Here is a 10,166-nt window from a genome sequence, read left to right as displayed (position 1 = left end):
CATGCAACACAGCCCCTGGCCTGTTTTAATTTTATTAATTGGCTGATTCATTCAGACACATAATTATCAAGTTAAATCTCACTATTTCCTTAGCATTTCACGTCAATTTAGCTTAGAAAATCTATTCCTAACTCAATATTTTAAAACATATACAATTAGCCAGGTGCGGTGGCACATGCCTGTAATCCCAGCTACTTGGGAGGCTGAGGCAGGAGAAGCACTCAAACCTGGGAGACAGGGGTTGCAGTGAGCCGAGATCGCACGACTGCACTCCAGCCTGGTCAACAGAGCGAGACTCCATCTCAAAAAAAAGCCAAAAACGTTTTCTCCAGATCATTTTTACATTTAATTATTCAGTCTGTTTTGACTATGCCTTAAAGAATTAAGTAAATATAACTTCACTTCTACCCACTAATTAGTCAATGTACCTAACACAATTTATTGAATAAACCAGTCCATTCCCAACAGCATCAAAAGTAAGTACATTTCCCAATGTATATTAATACAGCCATTATGGAAAATAATATGGCGATTCATCAGAAACTAAAAATAGAATTACTCTATGTTCCAGCAATCCCACCTGTGGGTGTATAGCTAAAGGAATTGAAATCAGCATGCTGAAGAGAGAACTGCACTACCATATTCACTGCAGCATTATTCTGCATTGGATATGGAAGCAACCTAGGTGTCCAGCATGTTATAAATGGATGAAGAGAATGTTACATATTATATATATAATGTCATATACATATATATGTATATATAAAGGAATACTATTCACTTTTTAAAAAGAGGAAAATTGGCCGGGCACAGTGGCTCACACCTGTAAACACAGCACTTTGAGAGGCCAAGGTGAGTGGATCACCTGGGGTCAGGAGTTCGAGACCAGCCAGATCAACATGGTGAAACCCTGTCTCTATTGAAAATACAAAAATTAGCCGATGTAGGGGCGCATGCCTATAATCCCAGATACTTGGGAGGCTGAGACACAAGAATTGCTTGGACTGGGCAGGCAGAGGTTGCAGTGAGCTGAGACTGTGCCACTGCATTCCAGCCCGGGCGACAAGAGTGAAACTCCGTCTCAAGATGGAGTTTTTAAAAAACAAATAAAAGATAGATTTTTAGAAAATAAATAAAAAATAAAAATAAAACGAGGAAAATTCTGTCATCTGTGACAACACGGATAAACCAAGAGGACATTATGCTAAGTGAGAGAAGCCAGGAACAGAAAGACAAATACAAATATCACATAAGTGGTATTTGTGGAATCTAAAAAAGTCTAACTCTTAAGAGGCAGAGAATGGTGTTTACCAGAGACTGAAAAATGGGGGAAAGGGAGATATTAATTAAAGGAGGACAAAATTTCAGTTAGTTAGCAGGAACAAACTTTAGTAATCTATTGCACAGAATAGCAACTACATAAATAATGTGTTGTATGTTTCAAAATTGCTCAAAGAGTAGATTTTAAATGTTTTCACCACAAAAAAGTGACGTGACAGATTTAATTAGCTTGACTTAATCATTTCACATTGTAAACATAGATCAAAACAGCATATTGTACTCTATCAGTATATAAAACATACAATTAATATTTGTCCATTCTTTAAAAGTTACTTTTCTCATACCTTATAACAAGGCTGGACCTCCTCAGGGGACACAGAGCAGAGTCCCCGCCCTCGGGAGCTCATACCCGATCCCCCACGCTCGCCCTCGCGGCCACACCTTGAACCCCCTCCCCGACCGGCTCTACACTCAACCAGCCCGAGGCTTCCGGCAGCTCCGAGTTCGGATTCCCCTTCTCAGCCTTCTGTGGTCACTGAAACCCTCAGGACTCCGAGGACAAGTCGAACATGGCTTCGCCTCAGCCATCTTCGCCAGCGCAGTAAGTCTCTGTGTCTGCGCACTCCGGGTAGAGGGAAGATTAAACCCTCCGGGAGCCAGCGTCCGGCGGTGCCTGCAATCTAACCGGGATTTGGGGTTCCGAGACACTTTTCCCACAAGCCACCGCCGTCATGGATCTTTAGGCTTAAACTACATTTCCCAGAGGGCAACGGGAACACCCAATCTATGGCTTCCCTTCCGTTTTCGCGTGGTTCTTTTGCAAGGTGAGTTGAACTCATTTCAGGATAGGCACAGGGTACTCGCAGGCAGAGCTCTGGGCAATCAAGTTACATTGGAGCCCAACCTAAACCGGCCGGGGTGGTGGAGGAAGCGCTTAAACCATGGAAGCCTGTAGTTGGATGACCAGTTGTTATCGGAATCTCAGGCCCGTGGGTGCATGAACAGCAGAGGAGGGTATTTGAGTGCGCACGTGAGAGAATGTTGTATATGTCAGATGGAGAATGTTTGAGAGTGTGTGAGAGAGAAACTGTGCGTGTGAGAGGCTGTGATGTGCCTCCTTGACGGTGGGTGCGGTTGTGAGGCTGTGACAGGTGAGTGAGTGGCTGTGCTTGCGTGACGGGGATGTGAGGTGCTTGTCCTTTTCATGTACGTTGATTGCGGTGGCACTGCGGTGTCACTTTGAGTCGTGGCTGTAGGTTCCTGGATGCGTCTTCTCCCCTCTCTCCTCACAGCTGCTTGCGGCTGACACACACACAAAAAATGTCTGCAAGAGGGAAATTGGATACTGAACTCTAAATGAAGTTTTCCAGCAAGAAGGCATTGACTTGCTGTGAGATTGGAAACGCCTGGGAGGTTATTTCTTTGTGAACTCTGAGAGCGAGCTACTTGTCTCAGAACCTCGTCTTTCCCAGAGCTCTGACCCCAGGAACCTGCTGTGAACTCATACCCAGATTCCAGCCTCCCTCCTACCTCCATGTGTTAAAGTGTGTGAACAGGGAAGGTGTGGAGGGTATTGTGTTACGAGGCATTCCGTGCTTCAAGGAAGGACCTGGTAACTCATGATTCTTTTCCCCCTCCTTGGTCCTGCTATTACTCAAAAGGACTCTGATGAGGAGGAAAAAAATTCTTTCACGTCTAAAAATCAATGTTTAGGTTAGTTGGCTTTTTTCTTTCCTAAGATTACTGGTTTTAGGGCATGCTTTCCTTTGTCTGAAATGTGTCTGAATGTCCTAATACCAATCTGCTTTTTTCCCAGTAGATTTTGGGAGCCATTGAGCTGAATCTCATTAACGTTCTCATATTCTGCCGGATGTGGTGGCTCATGCCTGTAATCGCAGCATTTTGGGAGGCCAAGGCGGGCGGATCACTTGAGGTCAGGAATTCGAGACCAGGCTGGCCAACATGACGAAACCCCATCACTACTAAAAATACAAAAATTAGTCTGGCATGATGGTGCACGGTTGTAATCCCAGCTACTCGGGAGGCTGAGGAAGGAGAGCCCAGGAGGCGGAGGTTGCAGTGAGCCGACATCTTGCCACTGCACTCCAGCCTGGGCTACAGAGCAAGACTCTCAAAAAAAAAAAAAAAAAAATCTCATATTCATTTGGCATATCATTCAGATTCTTCCATGTATTCTCATATGGTAAAGAGAACCTAAAAATTCAGTTTAGCATCAAGGACAGCAATCTTCCTCTCTTTACGATTATTGTTTCTGTTACTGATGTAGTTTGAGACAAAGGGGTAACTTATTCTTTTAAGGTTGTAAGAGTATAATGCTTTTCATTTAGCATATTTATATTGTTGAGGCCTAACTTTCTAACATGCGGTTTCACTGTCAGCCAAGATTTTCTCATTGATAGTCTGAGTAAGAAAAGGAAATGATTAAGAAAATAGAATGGAGCTGGGTGTGGTGGCCACTCCTGTAATCCCAGCACTTTGGGAGGCAGAGGAGGGCAGATCACTTGAGGTCAAGAGTTGGAAACCAGCCTGACCAACATGGTAAACCCCGTCTCTACTAAAAATACAAAAATTAGCCAGGCATGGTGGAGGTGCATGCCTGTAATCCCAGCTACTCAGCAGGCTGAGGCAGGAGAATCACTTGAACCTGGGAGGTGGAGGTTGCAGTGAGCCGAGACTGAACCACTGCACTCCTCGTTCTGGTGACAGAGTGAGACTCCATCTCAATTGAAAAGAAAAAAAAAAAAGAAAAGAAACGAAATAGAATGGGAGCTGGGTGCCATGGCTCATACCTGGAATCCCAGCATTTTGGGAGGCTACGGTAGGAGTATCACTTGATTCAGGAATTTGAGACCAGCCTAGGCAACTAAGTAAAACCCTGTCTCTACAAAAACATCAAAAAATCAGCTGGGAGTGATGGTGCACACCTGTAGTCCCAACCACGTGGCAGGCTGAGGCAAGAGGATCCCGTGAGCCCAGGAGATTGAGACTGTAGTGAGCTGTGATTGTACCACTGCACTGTAGCCTGGGTGACAGAGCAAGACTCTGTCTCAACCAAGAAAGAAAGAAAGAAAGAGAGAAAGAGAGAGAAAGAAAGAAGGAAAGAAAGGAAAGAAAGAAGGAAGGAAGGAAGAAGAGAAGGAGAGGGGAAAGAAAAGAAAAAGAAAGAAAAGAGAAAGGGAGAGAAGGAGAGAGAGAAAGAAAAAAGAAAGAGAAAGAAAGGAGAAACAAAGAAGAAGAAAGGAAGGGAGAGAAAGAAAGGGGAAGAAAGAGGAAGAAAGAAAGAAAAGGAAGGAAGGAAGGAAGAAAATAGATCGAATAGGAATGCTGGGCAGTGTTAATGTCCTGCTTCTGGTTTGTGACTATTTTAATGTGAGTCTAATCTGCGTATATATCTCTTTGTTTTTTATAGCAACAGGTTCTCTGTTGCACAGGCTGGAGTGAGGTGGCACATCATGGCTCACACATTTTTCTTTGACTATACCAGTTGCATAAGATCAAGCATAGAGTAAAAAAGAGTTAGATTTACCTAAGGTTGTGATACAATGAGCCCTTTGTTTCTGTGGGTTCCACATCTATGGATTCAACCGACCACAGACTGAAAGTGTAATTAGGCTTACCTATGATGGTTGTGTCTGTTCTGAACATGTACAGACTTTTTTCCTTGTCATTATTCCCTAAACAACACAGGATAACAACTACTTATATACCATTTATATTTTTTAAGGTATTATAGGTAGTCTAGAGATTATTTAAAGTACAGACACTCCTCAACTTCTGCTGGGGTTGCATCCAGATAAACTCCTAACTCCATTGGAAATCCAGGAACATACTGCATGAGTATAACTTTAACACTGTCCTAAAGTCTAAAAATTGTAAGTTAAACCATTGTAAGTCTGGGACCATCTGTATACAGGAAGATGCATGTAGGTTATATGCAAATACTATACTTTTTTTTTTTTGAAACGGAGTCTCGCTCTCGCTGTGTCACTCAGGCTGGAGTGCAGTGGCGCAGTCTTGGCTCACTGCAACCTCTGCCTCCCAGGTTCAAGCAATTCTCCTGCCTCAGCCTCCTGAGTAGCTGGGATTACAGATGCGCGCCACCACACCCAGCTAATTTTTGTGTTTTCAGTAGAGACAGGGTTTCACCATGTTGGTCAGGCTGGTCTCAAACTCCTGACCTCAAGTGATCAGCCTGCCTCGGCCTCCCAAAGTGCTGGGATTACAGTCATGAGCCACCACACCCGGTGAATACTATACCATTTTATATAAGGGACTTTAGTATCCATGGATTTTTGGTATCCATGGGAGTCCTGGAACCAGTCCCCCTCAGATACTGAGAGACAACTGTATTTCAGCAAAAATGAAGCAGAGAAGCTCATGGAGGTGAGGATGTAAGCAAAAGAGTGGTTATAATGTGGGATTATGCTGTATAGGCCTATGCTGGTGATATTGTGGGTTTGGTTCCAGACCACAGAGATAAAGGCAAGTATCAAAATAAAACTTTGGGAGGCTGAAGCGGGCAGATCACGAGGTCAAGAGATCGATACCATCCTGGCCAACATGGTGAAACCCCGTGTCTACTAAAAATACAAAAATTAGCTGGACATGGTGGCGGGCACCTGTAGTCCCAGCTACTTGGGAGGCTGAGGCAGGAGAATAGCTTGAACCTGGGTGGTGGAGGTTGCAGTGAGCTGAGATCATGCCACTGCACTCCAGCCTGGTGACAAAGCGAGACTCGTCTCAAAAAAACATAAAAAAATAAAAATAAAAATAAGGTGAGCCTGTTTGGTCTTGCAGTGCATATAAAAGTTATGTTTAAAGTAGTCAATTAAGTGGGCAACGACATTATATCTAAAAAATCTACATACCTACGTTGGGAGGCCGAGGCAGACAGATCACCTGAGGCTAGGAGTTCAAGACCATCCTGGCTAACATGGTGAAACTCCGTCTCTACTAAAAATACAAAAATTACCCAGGCATGGTGGTACATGCCTATAATCCCAACTACTCGGGAGGCTGAGACTGAGCCATGAAAATTGCTTGAACCTGGGAGGTGGAGGCTCCAGTGAGCTGAGATCGCACCACTGTACTCCAGCCTGGGCAACAGAGTGAGAGCTTGTCTCAAAAAAAAAAAAAAAAAAAAAAAAAGTGCAACAATGAAGTTTCCTGCATGGATTGACTCTTCCTTTCACAAAAGATTTTTCTGTAGCATGCAATGTTGTTTGGTAGCATTTTACCCATAGTAGAACATCTTTCAAAGTTGGAGGCAATCTTCTCAAACCCTGTCGCTGCTTTATCAACTAAGTTCATGTAATATCCGAAATCTTTTGTTGTCATTTCAACAATGTTCAAAGAATCTCCACCGTGAGTAGATTACCATCTCCAGAAACCACTTTTCTTTGGAGTTGCTCAATTATAAGAAGCAACTCCTCATCAGTTCACATATGCTCACCCTCAGGCTCCACTTCTAATTCTCTTGCTATTTCCACCCCATCTGGAGTTCCTTCCTCTGTTGAAGTTTTGAAGCCCTCAAAGTCTTCAAAAAAAAAGTGAGGGTTGGAATCAACTTCTTCTAAACTCCTGTTAATGTTGACATTTTGACCTCCTTCCATGAATTGCAAATAGTCTTAATGGCATGTAGAGTGGTGAGTTCTTTCCACAAGGTTTTCTATGTACTTTGCCTACATCCATCAGAGGAATCACGATGTATGGCAGCTATAGCCTTATGAAGTGGATTTCTTAAATAATAGACTGAAAATCAAACTTACTGCTTGATCCATGGGCTGCAGAATGGTGGTTGTGTTAATAGGCATGAAAAGAACATCAGTGTCCTTGTATATCTCCATCACAGCTCTTGGATGACTTGTGCATTGTCAATGACCAATAATATTAAAAAAGGTATCTTTTTTTCTGAGTAGTAGTAGTGACATGGAAGAAGATGCCGTCTGGGACTTTTCATAGCTAGAGAGGAGAAGTCATGGCCATTAAAGAAGGCTGTTTTATCTACATTGAAAAATCTGTTTAGTGTAGCTACCTTTGTCAGTTATGTTAGCTAGATCTTCTGGATGATTTAGAACAGCTGCTACATCAGCTCTTGTTGCTTCACCTTGCACTTTTTTTTTTTTTTTTTTTTTTTTTTTTTTTGAGACAGAGTCTCGCTCTGTTGCCCAGGCTGCTGGAGTACAATGACGCGATCTGGGCTCACTGCAACCTTCGCCTCCTGGGTTGAAGCAATTCTCCTGCTTCAGCCTCCCGAGTAGTTGGGATTGCATGTACCTGCCACCACACCAGACTAATTTTTGTATTTTTAGTAGAGATAGGGTTTCACCATGTTGGCCAGACTGGACCTTGGACTTTTATGTTATGGAGATGCCGTCTTTCCTTAAACCTCATGAACCATCCTCCACTAGTCTCAAACTTCTCTTCCACAGTGTCCTCACCTCTCTCAGACTTCACAGAATTGAAGAGAGCTTAGGGCCTTTCTCTGGATTTGGCTTTGGCTTAAGGGAATGATGTGGCTGGTTTGATATTCTATCCAGACCATAACATGTTTTTCATATCAGCAATAAGGCTATTTTATTTTCTTATTCATGTATTCAGTGGAGTAGCACTTTTAATTTGCTTTAAGAACTTTTCCTTTGGATTCACAACTTGGCTACCTGTTTAATTCTAGAGGCCTAGCTTTTGGCCTGTCTTGGGTTTGGACAGAGGACTGATTTAATTTTTTTTAAAAATCCAATCATTTAATCAGCAATTTCCATCATCAGCCTTCCCCGAGGGCCAGTGCACCTACCCTACCTCTCCCTGCACACAGGCCAGAAACACCAGTCCTTAGCTGACTGTGGGCCTGCACAGTACATTGCCGGCAGGAAATCTCTGAGGTCTTCCAAAAGCCAGTCATTGGAGAGTGGATTGAAAATGCAATGGGAGCAGTTTGAATGTGGGGCTTCCACTGCCACAAAGTTTTCTCTTGAAGACCACATTTTTCAGAGGCTACTGGGGCTAAAATAATCTTGATGTCTCAGGTTTTCCTATGTCCGCATATTGGGGGCCACATAGTAAGATAGTCATGTCGAAGGGAGAAACCAACACAAGGTAATTTTGGACCTAGATCGATGCCAGACATGAACCTGCAGGGAGAGCAGAGGTTGGGATTTCAGAGCTGCACTAGAGAAGGCCTCTGGCATAGACAGGGTGTTGGTTTTGGCCTCTCATCTGTGTGAGCCTGAGAGGAGAGGGATTGTGTGACTGAGGGTGACCGAGGGTGGGAGTGAGTGTGCAGTATGCATGTCAGTGAGCGCGTGTAACAGGGTAGGGTAGGTGTCCACAACAACCTATGCGGTTGTGACGCTGTGAGTGGTGTGTGAATGTGCTCCTGTGACTAGAAAGCCTGGCTTTTATGTGAGTGTGGGTTGTTGGGCTCTGTGTGTGTCACTGAGTTGGTTACCTGCTGGTTCCTCTACCCTCTTAACTTACAGCCATTTGTAGCTTACAGAACTGGCCCTATCAAAATCAGATAAAATATTAAGAGAAATCTCTAAAATAAAACATTTTATTTGGGAAAAACAGAATTGCAATTTGGGTGTAAACCTCTGAAGGTTTGCTGCAAGTCAGCTGACAAAAGGCAGATTAATAGGAGAAAAGAAAGACAAATTTATTAACATGCATGTTAATAACATGCATGACATTCTGGAGGCCCAGACTTGGAACCAGTGTCTGAAGGGTGAGCCAGTCTTGTGGGACGAAGCCCTCAACCCGAGGGATCTGATCCTATCTCCAGGTAGATAGTGTCTGAATTGAATTGGAGGACGCCCAGCTGGTTGTCCATTGCAGAACTGATTGCTAGCTTGGTGTGTGTGGAAAAACCTGCACATGTTTGCTCACAGAAGTCTTCTGTGTTGAGTGTTGTGTAATAGCAGAGGAAAAATCATTTGTGTTTTTTTCCCACTCAGAGGGCTTTATTAGAAAGAGAAATGTTACCTATTGTTTTGACACAAAACTCATTGGCACTAGTGAAGTTTCGGGGAGCTGGCAATTTCTGGTGAGTGAGGGCGGTAGGTAAAACTAGTCTTAGCATTAGGGCAATTATTTGAGCAGCTACTAGGTAAAACTGGTCTTAAGGTTCTAGCAGTCATTTTAATAGCTGATTTGCACGATAATCCCTGGGCAGGTGCTTGCACTATGAATGCTGTGCTTTTCTTCCCCCTCGACTCTGAACTGGGATTTAATTGGGTATGACAATTAAATGACTGTGATTAAATTGGGTATGACAATCCAGTTCATATCATCAATTCTCACAGCCCCAAGAGAGAAGTCACATTTTGAGCTCTAGCATGAAGGTTCCCAGAAATAAAGTACTCATATCAGCTTGGGACGGAAATTTTTAGAGCTGCAGGTACCTCTTAAGCCAAGTTCCTGGGAAGACATCATGGGAAGGCTCCTGGAGTTACACACCCTGGTGGAAGCTCCTCCCTTGGGGCTGTGCAGGGGCAGTATAAGTCTCAGAACCACACCATTCCTACAGCTTTGACCCCAGGAACTGTGAACTCTGTTACAGATTTCAGCCCTCCTCCTATATCCTGTTTTTTTATTTGTTTGTTTGTTTTTGAGATAAAATCTCACTCTGTCACCCAGGGTGTAGTACAGTAGTGCAATCATGGCCCACTGCAGCCTCAACTTCATGAACTCAGGTGTTCCTCCTATCTCAGCCTCCCAAGTAGCTGGGACTATAGGTGTGCCACCACACCCAGCTAATTTTTGTGTTTTTTTTAGAGAACGGGTCTTGTTATATTGCCTAGGCTGGTCTTGAACTCCTGGGCTCAAGTGATCCTCCTGCCTTGACCTCCTGAAGTGCTGGGATTACA

The 10,166-nt window shown here is 43.6% G+C and overlaps 1 protein-coding gene across 5 annotated transcripts in view; it reads left to right on the top strand.

The window, feature by feature from the left end:
- The first annotated feature begins 1,166 nt into the window (after window positions 1-1,166).
- ZNF573 (zinc finger protein 573) overlaps window positions 1,167-10,166 on the top strand; it is a 62,149-nt gene continuing 53,149 nt past the window's right edge. For 3 of the 5 annotated variants that reach the window (XM_011973302.1, XM_011973300.1, XM_011973301.1), the window contains exon 1: window positions 2,059-2,105. The gene's annotated coding sequence lies outside the window, so the exon portion shown is untranslated. Of the gene's footprint in view, window positions 2,106-3,100; window positions 3,215-10,166 lie in introns of all 5 variants that reach the window. The other 2 variants (XM_011973298.1, XM_011973299.1) reach the window with 2 other exon arrangements.

This window comes from Mandrillus leucophaeus, unplaced genomic scaffold (genome assembly GCF_000951045.1).
Source record: "Mandrillus leucophaeus isolate KB7577 unplaced genomic scaffold, Mleu.le_1.0 Scaffold137, whole genome shotgun sequence".
NCBI classification, from domain to species: Eukaryota; Metazoa; Chordata; class Mammalia; order Primates; family Cercopithecidae; genus Mandrillus; species Mandrillus leucophaeus.
Note: the sequence above shows the minus strand (reverse complement) of the source record. Positions and strands in the feature narration are given on the sequence as shown.